The following is a 14,814-nucleotide window of genomic DNA, read 5'->3' as shown; positions in this document are numbered from 1 at the left end:
AATAGTAAATCATTTGTATCTAAAACATGAACAACAATTCAAGATAAGTGTAAGAACAAAAAATGTTAGTATTTGTGCGACCTTTCGAATGAACTCAAGAAAAAGGGGCTGGCCCCATTAATTAGGGGCCAAGACACTCGTTAATTCTATTACACATACCTTAAAAACGATACAGATTTTGTAATGCATTATAGAAGCAAAGTTGTTGATCGTAACATTATCTATCAGGGAAAATCATTGCCACGCCCATTTATTACGTAATTAGGGATTTTTAGGGGCCAAAGTACTTGAACTTTGGCGCAATATATTTAGAAAAGGAGACATATTTTGTTAAGCATTGTAGAAGAGAAAATGTTTGCATTGATGATTCTAATCGATTCCATTAATCAAAACATCCAAAGTCTGTCCCCATTAAGGATCTAATGGGCTGACCCCTAAAATATTCAATCATGTGTATCTAAAAAATGAACAAGAATTCTAGATAAGTGTAAGAACAAAAAAAATTTAGTATTTGTGAGACCTTTCAAATGAACTCAAGAAAAAGGGGCTGGCCCCTTAAATTAGGGACCAAGACACTCATAAACTCTATTACACATACCTTAAAAAACGATCAAGATTTTGTAATGCATTACAGAAACACAGTTGTTTGTCGTAACAATATTAATTTGTAAAACTCATTTTCAAACCAATTGATGACGTAATTAGGGATTTTTGGGGACTAAAACCTTTAAACCTTTAATGTGCTATATGTGAAAAAGGAACACTCTTTGTTAAACATTTCAAGGGATAATGACAATCGTATGCATTATCTGAAAGGGAGTGGTTGAGGGGGAAATTCTGCATCGATATCTTAATCGTATCGTTTAAAAATTGAACGGAAGACCTACTCGTTACTAGCAACGAGATCGTATCTAGTTTAATATACATTTGTTTGGTAGCAATTGTCAATTCGTGTATTAGGATAGTTTGTATGTAAAACAACATTAATAAGTATTTATTTTATCTTTATGCAGGATACATCACACGCTACTGCAAAATAAAATCAGTGGGAATAACTCTCAGACACAGACTTCAATAAAGTAGTGACCAACAATGTGACCAATAAAAGAAAACAGTACACATCACTAAAATTGAAACATTCCAGGACTTTGGCCGCATCTTTTCCCAAAAACCAGAATCGTCAATTGACCAACTCAACTATAACTGGTGAACATTCATTCAAGCGACTATGTATGTGATAAATATTCACATATTCTGCAAATGGGAACAAGATATCCGTGAGCCAATACTCTCAAGTGATACTCCCGCTCTGATGTGAATATGCAAAATAAGCAAAGTCGACATTTAACAGTAAGCTGGTATCTGATTGGTACAGAAATATCTCCCACAATATGACATGCCTAAACAAATAGTTTGTAAAAATTTCAAGCATCTGCGATAAACAGTTGCTGAGAAATCTTTGAGGAAAATTTGTTTGAAAATTTTGGCTAAAAGTAAACAAAATCGTCATTTAACAGGAAGTTGACGTCTGATTGGTACAAAAATATATCCCACGATATGGCATGCCTATACAAATACTGTGTAACAATTTCAAGCATCTTCGATAAACAGGTTGCTGAGAATTCTCTAACAAAAATTTGTTTGAAAATTTGTGCTAAAAATAAGCAAAATCGTCATTTAACAGGAAGTTGACATCCGATTGGTACAACAATATATCCCATGATATGGTATGCCTTAACAAATACTGTGTAAAAATTTCTAGCATCTGCGATAATTGCTGAGATAAATGCGACAGAAATGTTTGTTACGGACGGAGCGACGGACAGACAGACACACAAGGGTAATACAGTACACTCCTTCGGAGCAGGGGTAAAAATAATCATTTGTGAAAGAAGATTATTGTTATTCCCAGGGTTTTTCCTATAGGTAATCATTCAGATGGTTAACTGTTCAGTTGGAATAATTTGTAATTTTGTATGTATATGTTTGCATGTGCATGCAGGATGTTTACGCATAGGGAAATTGTCAAGGAAGGCAATATATAATGAATAATAATAAAGGAAAGTGGCTTTTAAAAAAATATATCCATTAAAGGAAGTGAACATGAAAAAATTATCAAGGGCTCAAATTTGTCTGTTTGATGTGTATAATGATATCTGAAAACCGTTTAGACAGAGCTTTCCTCAGTAAAAAGATATACCACTTAGAATAACTAATTCTTGCAATCCATGAGCGCTGCCATATTGTTAAAACATTACCTCCCTGCTGGGTTATCTCTAAGCATCTAAGAGAGGGCAGCACTGATGCTGCCGTCAGTGAGACACATTGCGTTTTTACACACGTTTAGTAACAGAGATAAAATGCCATCATCAAAATGTGAATGGAAACTTGGAAAGGAATGAAAAGAGCTGTCATTTTAAACAGTGTTTATGGAGAAAGATTTTGGATCTCAGAATGATGCATTCCCATCAGCAGTTAATGTGACATGTAACTAGAATGGAATGTCCGTGGATCAGTGTTATTGTGACTTAATTTTCATTGCACTCGGGAATTTCTTGTTTATGAGTTTGAACATTATGTGTGCTACATAAATGAGCACACAAGGTGCATTGCACAGCATCCTGACTTTTAAAAAGTGTCTTAGTCCTGTTATTCTTAAACAGCATAAACAGAACCGGCGTACATATCATCAAGATCTTATGTATAAAAAAAAACAAATCAGAAAAATTTCCAGGGCATTTAAATAAAAAGTAACGGTAAGAAACCCCACCAAGAAAATGAAATTACAATTTTATATTAATTTAAATTGAAATCTAAAAACAGCATTTAATTTATGTAAACACTGACTGCCACATCTCCGTACAAACATCTGGAATGTGATGGTCTTATATTTCACAAATTAATTTATCTATTCATTTTTTGTACAAATCATAAATAGTTATCTGAGGTTCATTTATAGAAATGTACTAAATCCTTGTCTTCTCATAACAGTACACAAAACTTTTCTTCACATCAAGGCATATTTTTTCTTCGTAACTTTTATCAACTCTGTACATAAACACTGGCCTAGTTCCAACGTTGACCCAGTTAGCAGCAGCAATGTGGCTTATCTACGTCAGAGACAAGATGCATGCTGGGGAATAATGGATTACCTCCATAAACCTTTCACTGAGAGTGTTTAATTGATAAAATCTCTTGATAGAAATAAACAAAAAGGTAACAGACCTCATTTTTCAGTTTCAAAAGGCTTTTAAAATTTATTAAGCAACAATTATTTTTTTTCATGTTCACTTCCTTTAACCATGCCATATGGAGAGTAGTTGGGATTCAGTGACTTTATTTGGCATTTAAAAACTTGTAGAACCTTTGCAACGTCATTTTTGTTTTACAATTTTCATTTTGAAATCGAGTAAGTGGTACAGTGGTAACAATTTTTTTTACGGTTCAGTAGATTCGTGTCCTCTTAATCTATAATGAATGAACTGAATAACATATCAAAATAATTTGTCATTAGCATGAACATATTGCAAAAATATATTTATTTACAAAGTGGTCAACTTATCAAGTTCTATATTTTTTTTTCATATATTGTAGAATTTAGATTGTTGATAAAATGTACCTTTGTCTGGTAAAATGCACCGTCACAGTAAATTTGCTTCGAATGTGTGCATTTTGTAATAATACAAATTGTTGATTTTACTTTTTTGCTTAATTGTGATAACTTTAGGAAATTTGCTATTGAATGTATTTAATTGATGCAGTTTTCATAGCTATTTTGATGGATGTATAAAGTAACTGCTTATGGACTGCTAGTTTTTAACAGTAAACAGCAGTTGTTAAACAGTTTTATTATACTTTCATGTTAAATACTGAAATCTGATTGGTTTAGACGCAGTTGGTAATCCGTTCTATTACCCTCAGCAACACTTAGAACATACTGGGCAATGGGTAACACAACGTATTGTTACATGCGCGTAAATTATGCGCGTACGGTTCCCCGTAGAATTCACTTCATTTCTATATAAAATCAGTAAAAAAAATTGATTATTTCTGGGAGTCAATTTTGTAAACAGTGCACAAAAGTACAAGATAAATTTAATAAGGATGCACAAGTCTACGTTATGTTTAGTGCTAACGTTAAATTCCTCGATTGTACTGGTATATCATATATAAAACCTACATGTGTTGACTTATTTATAATCTTGGTGATTGCATACGTACATGTGTAAATATATACATATTACATGTTCTTGCCTTGTGTGAAAATATGTGGGAATTTTGTTTTTGTTTCCCGGTTTTCTTGAATTTGGGTCCGGGCACCGGCCCTTTTCAAAGTGACAACTACAAAGCTTCTGGTATTCTGATGGCGTCCACTTTGTTCTCTTGCCACTTTTGTAAACAACTTCTCGTTTGCAGGCGTTGGTCCACCTTTGAAAATATTCTGTGTCCTCGGGAAATGTGAAGAATGTACAAGTTGCCCCGTAGGCACGGTGGTGGTTGCAGCCGTATGCAACACAAAAGTCATTTTTGCCCATTTCGAAAACAGTATCTAATGACGCTTTACCCCTGACCTCGCTTGACCCCAACATCCACCGCATGGATTATCGGAATTGTACAAGTCGAGAATGTCCAAAACACCAGTAAAGGTTTTTTTTTATTTAAAGTGATTTTTTTATTCTGCTACATTGTAATCGAACATTAATAAACAGTTGTGAACTAATGATAAGACAATTGGGTTTCAGAATACATGTATATCTTTAAAATATGATTTACCTATCACATAACATTTTTATTGTCCTTAAAGCACAAATTCTATAAATAAATCACTAAAATTGGGTTTTCTCTCTAACTTTATGGTTAATGCATTAATTTTTTTGTCAGTTTATATCAATTAAAACCTTACTACAATGTCTTTATATCATGTAAAATTCTTTTTGCATTATTGGAGGAATAGAAAAAAATATCTTCAAAATATTTATTTAACAGAAAATTTTGACGATGTTCAATTAAAACAGGATTAGTTAAAAAAAATTCAACCTTGATCATACCATCAAAAGTGAAATCTATGAGGACATTTAGTCTGATAAAGAGTCATTTGAGAAAGATTTATCTCTGAAAGAATACAATGATAAAGATTTTGTTCCCGAGTATGAGGAAACATCCGAAAGTCCAACATCAGAGATTCCAACATCCGAAAGTCCAACATCAGAGAATTCAAACATCCGAAAAGAAAAATTCGATTACGATTCAATTAATCAAGAAAACAGTTTCTTATGGGGACGGAAGAACTGAAGTTATCAAAGAAATTAACTTTTCATACACCGAAAAAATGAGGGAAGTTTCTCCACTCGAAGTATTTTCGAACTTTCTTAACGATTTTATGGATGAATCCTAAAACGAGTGGGAGTTTGTTTCAAGAGAATCTGAGCCAATTGTGATATCTGACCCGATGAACTATTTCCGTAACAGTTATTTACTCGCGTACCCTGATGACTTACCATAGAGTGACTTCTTAATTGAACGGTGTGCAAAATCTAAGCAGTGGTAAATGTAGCATAATTAATTTTATTTTCATAGTTTTTCTGTTTTTTTTTTTATTTTATTCAGTAGATTAACCCTGACTGCGAACAGGTCATGGGGGGGGGGGGGGGGGCAGTTAATTGCATTAGGAGGAGAGTGTTAGATAATAGAGTGTGGAGAGCAAGGGGAGTAGTGATTTATTGTCTTAAGATATATAGCCTGGCCTTAGGCAAGTTCATGGGGAGTGAAGGATGAGTGAGGGGAGTAATTGGGTACATATAGCCGGAGTAATTCAAGAGGAAGAGAGATATTTTGATTGTTAAATTGGATTTTAACGTTAGTGCCTTTCATTTATTTTGGATTTATTAGGTGAATTATATTTTGATTATATCTAAATCTACTTCTGGATTTTAATACACATTTGTAGCTTTTTGAATTGCGTTTATCTCATCAGAAGGAATTAATTACTACCGGAATAATATATTGATATTTACTCTCCGCCACCAAACATAAGGACAAGTCGATTTAAACTCGTAACTCTATATAATTTCGCAGAGCTTAGGAGTATATTCAACCTCATAATATACTTGTTACGGAAGAAACTCTGGGGATTTTATTGTTTGGATTTATTAAGATCCGCAGTTCCTGAAAGCAACACAGATTGGAGGATACTTGGTGACGCATGGATAGAGAGATAACTGAAGCTCACTCGATCATACGTGGCATGACGACTATTTTATGAACGAGTTAACAACTCATAACTGGACAAATTTAAACTAAATTTTTCTTAAACAAATTCGTAAAAATCATTCCTGCTTGTGCAAAGGTGATGATGACAAAAGCTTACACGATCAGGATGATCGACAAAACTCTGAATCTAGAGTTTTTACTTTGTTTTATTCACAACCAGCAGAAGATGAGGACATTGATATATTCAAGCCAGTGATATATTCAAGCCTAAATATATCTTTATTAATTTAAAAGTCGGAAACAAAAATCAACACCAATACCATAAGCTGCTTCACATATTTATTTTTGAAAACATTCTCTAGTAGTTAGATCTTTTTCACTACTGTATATGATATATTTTGACTTCGCGTTGTGTTTTTACATGATATTTCACCCAGATAATTTTGAGTCCACCTGTTAAGGCTATTAACAACGAAAAACAGAAGAATTTGATAAGTTGAAAATATAATTTATTCGTAATTAAATAATAATTAATGACGATGAGGAGCTAGTGTACCTTAGTGACCAAAATGAATAACGAAAAATCAAAGAAAAAAGTAATTTTCCAAAATAAATATGGAATTTGAGTCAACTTAAAATTGCCACAAGGAGGGCAACTTCGTACCTTGATGCAAGGTTCAGAGAAGAAGCCCCGAGAATGTACTCGGGTTACATACTTGTTACTCAAAAGTGAGCACTAAAAACAGAATTGGCCAGTAAGAATTTACGTTTTATAATAAATGAAAGAGAAAATGAATAACGAACCCGATGAATTTGGAAATAATTTAAGTAGGTACTAATACACTCCTCCTCCTTTAAACAGTTATTACATTTTATTCAATAAAATTAATAACTGTAACAATACGTCATGTTATAAATAAATCAACAAATTGTAACTTTAACTGTACAACAAATGTCTTGAGACATACATTACTTTAATCAGTTTAATGTTCAATAATTTTTTCGAAGTTTGGAATGATGCAGTAGTCTCCAATCACTTCACTTTGAACTTTCTTTCCGTTTTCTCGAAGACTCTTGATGACTGATGTGTTGCCGTTTTTTCTCCCAGGAAAATATCGATTTCCTCATCTCGACAATTAATTCGACATTCCTCTTCCAGGGAAGATGGCGCAAATAGGCCCCTCTGTTGTGCCCGTCTCTTCCTCTGGGCCAGGGCCTTTTCTTCTTTTAAATTCTTTCTTTTTCTTTCTTCCGGCGCACCTAGGCGGAAAGGTACACAATGTCCAGGTTCAACGTAAAACATGTTTTCTTTTTCCTGAACCTCTAAAATGGCTTCCCTGTGTATGCAAATGTGTACGCGACCTTAATTTTGGATCACAGAGTTCTTATGACACACAGAACATTTGAAGATATTAATATATTTAGTATGGACTTTGCTCCAATGGTTTCCTACACGTCTCCACCTCACAGATGGCGCCGTCGACCCACAGCTTTCTTTCATTCTCCTGGAATTGCTGCAATTCATCGTTTGAAACATTAATGTCGAGAAAGTCCATCTGGAAATACATATATGTTAAAATTAATAAAGAACATGTTTAGTTTATACAGAATTTGAATGCATCTCAACACTAGGATAAAACAAATAATAAACATTTACCATAAACCAAAACACTGTATACATTGATTTTATCTACAGTTTTATTTTATAAATCAAGGATATTCCGCAGTTCTATAAGGCGGCCCGCTCTTGTACATTTCCTCGGGGGTGGCTGATCTATTTCCCCAGTGTCTAAGTCTTAATAGATTACTGAGTTATCATCTGAAACCCCATTAACAGGAGGATTTTTACCCAGAAATTGTTTGAGATAATCTTTATTGACTGATATAACTGGAGATGTTGCATCTCTCTGTATTCTACAAATGGACTTGCACACATCTTCCACAAGTAAATAAGCATTAATCATTGTTTTCGTCTCATCTGTAAAGTACATTAAACCCGTCGAAATACAGGCACACGAGAATACACGTTTTCACAAATATCTATTCCATCCTACTGCCTACAAAATGGATTTAAAACCTGATAAAAAATTCTTATAATTTGCGATGATATATATAACATGTGCTTTGATTAAATACAATGAAAAAAACTTACCTGTACAGAAATATATCCTTCCGATAAGCTAGTCTTAGCGACAACATAACCGGATGTTTTTCTTTGTCAGAAATATGCTTGAGAGTTTACAAAACGTTTCATGTGCTAAGGGAGAAAACTTAAAAAAGCGTCCGACAGAGTCCGAAAAAAGCGAGTCCTCTGATAATGTGGTTAATTTTAAATGAAGCTAAATCTGTTACTTAACTCAGAAGCAACTAAATAACGTATTTTAGTTTGAAGGTTAGGAGCTAAGCTCATAATTTTGAAAAACTCTTAAGTATGTCTTGGACAAATCTTTCACCACATAAACGTTTTTGGTTGACACAGACGGACGACGGACAAAATGTGATCAGAATAGCGCACTTGAGCTTTCAGCTCAGGTGTCAGGTGAGCTTAAAACTAAGTTTTCTACTAAAAAGTATAATCCTATCTTAATCAATTTATATCATAATAAAATTGTAATCAAATTATTTATTTTTAACCAAACGTTTTGCTAACGCGGGGTCTTATAAAATTCTTTGAAATCGGTCTATATGAGTGAGGAAAATATTATTTAGCGACCAATATGTGCATAAAAACCTAATAATAACATTTACGATATATATTAAAGTAAAATTTCATTTAATTTATATATGTTGCTTATTTTTCGAAAATATACTTTGCAAAATTCTTTTTTTTTTGGAATGTATTTCGGTTTGAAGACATATGCCCCCCCCCCCCCGTGAAACAACAAACCCTTTGGTAAAAATATGACAAAAAACAATAATTAAAAGGGGGTGATTTGTTAAAAACATTTCCGTTTTCATTATTTTCTATTATGAAATTAGCTATTTTAACCAAAAATAAAAAGTTATCTTTTTTTGTTTGATCAAATCATTTATATTTAATTAAAATATACATAAATGTTAACATTATAATAAAAAAAATTACTTTAATTAGACAACTTTCAAAAAATGACTATAAGTTAGGCGGCTGAACAATGCTATCGTTCGCAATCCTTATAGAATCAGGCTAAATCGGTTATTAAATTGGAATTTTTTAAAAAGAAAAGCAATTCGTAAAATAAAATAAAACAAACTTCCAAAAAGACCAACAAAGCTTGTTTGGGATATAAGATATTAACAAAAAGCATCAAACACAATTTAGCATACTTTGCCATTGCGCTGTCAAGTTATGAATCTTAAATTCACCAGATCACCTACCTTCGAATATTGTTATAGGTGCTAAAATATAAATTTTAGTATAGCTTTATAAATCCCGAGTTTAGTTTTTTACAGATATATAATTAAAAGCACAAAATAAACTGGTATAATTATAATTATGTGTTACAACTAACAATTAAATAATCACACGTGTTGTTTTAATAAACAATTGCCACTTGACAGTTTTGTTCCCCCGTTTTGGCCAGATATATACTATGAGTTGGGCTATTTGGCTTCTCCAGTGTGTTGCATACTAATTTAGTGGCAGAAGTCACACTTTATTTTTCATATTTTTGATAGCATGTCTATGATAACTGTATAGATGCACCCTGACTTGAGTCTTAAAAACAAATATCAATGGTGTATGAATTAACCATAACAGGAAACCATAGACAATTATAAATTGTCATTGCTGACATGATGTACTGTTGTTTATATTTCAACAAATTTGATTAAGACGAAATATAAGGTACTTTTACTTTATAAGTTGTACTTTATTAACCAGTATTTTTCGCTTTTTTGCCAACCTTGAATAGAAAGACACAAGGCCTTCCTTGTCACATGCTTTATACTAATTGATGCTATCCTTTGATTTGGCAATGAATAAGTATCCAACGTCTTCTCAAATTTGGAATATAATATCACACAACATATAATTGCCGAAATTGTTAGATCGACACTGACAAGTGACGCAGCTAACGATATATAAATGCTTTAACTGCACAAATAAGTAGACCCAGGGCAACCTTTTCTTTCACCACTACACGCTACAGTTTATAGTTTAACTGATGATCTTTGTCTCACATTATGTCCGGACTTCACTGAGACATAAAACAGTTATCTGCTAATTCGGCCTATTATATCAATGATTTCAGCAACCATTTCAGGACCAAAATGCTTTTTATAGTCAGTATCAGTTGGTTTCTCATTCGATATTTTTTGAATAAGTTTTGCTTGCGGAATGCGGCACTGTACTGTCTCCATCTGTAGTCAAATGGCTAATGAGGGTAGGTTCCCTGTCTGTAAGTAATTCATGACATATTTCCTCGGTGGTGAAGTGTTCACAGCTGATGGGTGCATCCATGGTAAGGGTTGCTGAGCATTTTCCTGAATGATATGTGCATTTGCTGTTATAAGTACGCTTACGACAAAGCTTGTTTTTTGCATCGAACCTATGATTGTTTTCTCAGTGGCAAGAATTTTAGTTATGGTGTAAGTACTCTGTGGTGCAGGCTGGAATGGATTGCTGTCCCGATACCAGTATAGTGGATTGTTGTTGTGGCCGTCACTCTCAATTGGTATGGGTGTAAGAGGTGGGTATCCGCAGTTTCCAGAGTGTCCTTCAGGTACTTTCTTACCTTCTTCAACCATCTCCACCATCATGGGACCATTCTTGCTCCCTCTGCATTGCAGTCCGGTGTAGGATAGAGCTGGACAGTTGAGGGCCAGGAATATTTTTTGTAGGGTGGTACCCATTATCGGATTTTCCATTAAGGCTACCCATAGGCTTATGTTTGGTTTAGCAGTCTTTGGACCCCGGCTGTCTGTCTGCATTTCTTCCTACATATTATTTTGTTCTGACCAGAAGTTGCAGTACAGGCATTGAAGGGTCTATTTCCAGTAAACTTATTTTTGTCGTTCAGCTTTAAAGTCAAATTCAAGGCACGTAAAGCAGTCAGTTCAAATTCAAATATAGATTCACTGCACGAAAAGTGACGTTTAATTACAAATTATACTCCCATTAATTCCCATATTATACGTAAAATTTAGACAATGCAGATTTAATTTTAAGTTTTATGTGGAGTTTACTTGAAGTTTTCAGTGGCGTAAAATTCTTATTAAACGCCGAAATTTAATGACATTTAATATACAATTAAACGCAAAGTAAACTAAAAGTAAAAAGTTATTTAAACTTCATTATGCGCGAAATTTAAAACATGATTTTACACCATTTTACGCCGAGTTTCAAGTTTAATCACTCATTTTACTCGACTTATATTCCACTTATAAATGTTTATTATATCGAATTTTACGTCGAGTTTAAAGGTTAATCTAATCATTTTACGCAACTTAAATTCAAGATTTAAATGTTTATTATACCCAATTTTACGTCAAGTTTCAAGTTTATTCACTTACTTTACGCAAATTAAATTCCATATATAATGCCTTGTGCATAGTTAACCCGAACACGAGCACTTTTCTATCCAATTTATTCGTGCGTACTTCTGTATGTATGGTAAGAAGCTACAATATGACAGAAAGGAAAAATATCAATACATATATCATTACCCAAAAAGCATGTTCCGCAAACACAGAAAATACTAAAAATGTTTAACATTAATGCAATGCAATACACAAATAACTATTACATGTGTTTACTCGTTACAATACTACGCAACCCTATCGAGACTTATAAAAACTCCACTTAAGATGTACATACTATGGTATCTTAGAAAAGACTTAAATGTTATAACAAATGCGAATTGATATAATAATTAGTAAACTTTGATTAAGACAGCAAATAATTTGTAAACTTACATTTGTGACCTGACTGCAAACTACAGTTACATTGGCGGTAAAACTGCACTGACTAACGCTTTTCAGTAAAGAAGTCAAATATATATACCCTAGAAATTAATAGAATTTCGAACCCGATGAAAAAACAATATTGCTTATCGTAACAGCACACTCCCCGCCTAATATTAAGTTAATATTACCAATTAAAAAATTGTATAAACTTATAAAATTCATAGCGGAATGCTTTTAAACAAAGACAGTTAAAAAATTTCATGGTTTAAGAACAATCATTCATTGTGGAACACAGTCAAAGATACACTATGGAATATACCCTAGAAATAAATAGAATTTCGAACCCGATGAAAAAACAATATTGCTTATCGTAACAGCACACTCCCCGCCTAATATTAAGTTAATATTACCAATTAAAAAATTGTATAAACTTATAAAATTCATAGCGGAATGCTTTTAAACAAAGACAGTTAAAAAATTTCATGGTTTAAGAACAATCATTCATTGTGGAACACAGTCAAAGATACACTATGGAACATAGTTACCAGTCATTAGATGTGGAGGTTCATTATAATTTTGTGGAACACAAATTTCACGATCAACAATTTAGCATCACCATTTCACTAATAGGACGCGTGTACATCACATTTTGTCCGTCTTTATGGACGCGAACGCGAGCTTTACGAACTTTACCGTCGCTGCTTTGGTATGTTTCTGTTATGACACCAATAGGCCAGTATTTTCGATGTACTGCACTGTCTTTTAAAAGAATAACATCACCGACTTTTAAGTTTGGTCGATCATCTCTCGATTTCCGTTTGGTTTGAAGGTTCTGTAAGTAATCTTGTCTCCAGTGTTTCCAAAATATTTCAGAGAGAACTTGTACATGTTTCCACTGGGCGCGGTAAACATCTTTGATGTTATCACTTTCTGGCACCACAGGTACAGACCCTGAAACGTACTACTACACCAAAAAAGCGTGCGACTTTCGTGCGAGAAACGTTTCGTGTAAACCGTTTAGCGTTTCGTGTAAACCGTTTAGCGTTTCGTGTGAATCGTTTCGTGTAAACCGTTTAGCGTTTCGGGCAAAGCGTGCAGCGTTTCGGGCAAAGCGTGTAAATCGTTTCGGGCAAAGCGTGCGAGAACCGTGTGAAACGTTCATCTGATTTCATTCGGAACTCTCTGACAATTTAATTGTTTCAAAATAGCGCTCGTGTTAAACATTATTTTAAACTGTTTGTGATTGGCAAAACTCCTATGAGATATTCTCGTGAAAAAAAACTATAACAAATGATGTACTTATCTTTTTACAAAATTGAATTAATTTTTAACAAACAAAAGAAAAGTACGCGTATTGAAAGAAGACTGGTTACTGAGACTATTCAGCTGTGTACAAGTACACATAAACACGGACATCGGGTAAGACCTGCACCTGGCTGAACCTGTCAATCAAACTCTGTGTATTCGTTTTCATTGGATGGTCACTCGTTTCTTTTTTTGTCAATAGCCAATAGAAATTTAATGACTTCAAGGTAGTCGGAATCAGTATTTGATGATGCACACAATTTCAATTATAGTTATTTAACATTAATTTGAACAAAATTAAATGTAAACATAGACAGGAAATATTCTGTTCATTTCTATGAAATGCGGGAAGTAAATTCTTCTGAATCCCGATTAAAAATATTTCTACAAGTTATTATTTTAATTATTTAAACACTGATAACGGAAAACAACAAGTAATTAACACACTGAAATTTTCCTAAAATGTACACATGCAATTTATTATTATGAGAATGTATGTGCACTGTACTAAATTCAAATAGATTATGATAGATATACATGTATTGTACGCCGTTATGCGGGCCGCCAGTTATGTATACGAATATTGAGACAAAAATTTAAATCATTTTTTATTTTTTGTTCTATCCGAAATAGTAATGACAACTTTCTTTATTGTTTAATCGATTGATTTTTTTTTCTGTGATATTATGTACGGAACATTTATTTACGCGAATGACTCGAGATAAGAAAAAAACAAGAAATCTGTGAGCCAATGCTCACTAGTGATACCCCCGCTCTGATGTGAATATGCAAAATAAGCAAAGTCGACATTTAACAGAAAGCTGGCATCCGATTGGTACAGAAATATATCCCACAATATGGCATGCCTAAACAAATAGTGTGTTAAAATTTCAAGCATCTGCAACAAATAGCTGCTGAGAAATCTTTGAGGAAAATTTGTTTGAAAATTTTGGCTAAAATAAACAAAGTACTCATTTAAAGGGAAGATTGGTACAAAAATATATCCCACGATATGGCATGCCTTAACAAACACTGTGTAAAAATTTCAAGCATCTGCGATAAATAGCTGCTGAGAAATCTTTGACGAAAATTTGTTTGAAAATTTTGGCAAAAAATAAACAAAGTCATCATTTAACAGGAAGTTGACGTCCGATTGATACAAAAATATATCCCACAATATGGCATGCCTAAACAAATAGTGTGTTAAAATTTCAAGCATATGCGATAAATAGTTGCTGAGAATTCTTTGACGGAAATTTGTTTGAAAATTTTGGCAAAAAATAAACGAAGTCGTCATTTAACAGGAAGTTGACGTCTGATTGGTACAAAAATACATCCCACAATATAGCATGCCTATACAAATACTGTGTAAAAATTTCAAGCATCTGCGATAAACAGTTGCTGAGAATTCTTTGA

The sequence above is a fragment of the Magallana gigas genome, chromosome 1 (assembly GCF_963853765.1).
Source record: "Magallana gigas chromosome 1, xbMagGiga1.1, whole genome shotgun sequence".
In the NCBI taxonomy this organism is placed as follows: domain Eukaryota; kingdom Metazoa; phylum Mollusca; class Bivalvia; order Ostreida; family Ostreidae; genus Magallana; species Magallana gigas.
The sequence above is the reverse complement of the archived record's forward strand: the minus strand, read 5'-3'. Positions refer to the sequence as shown.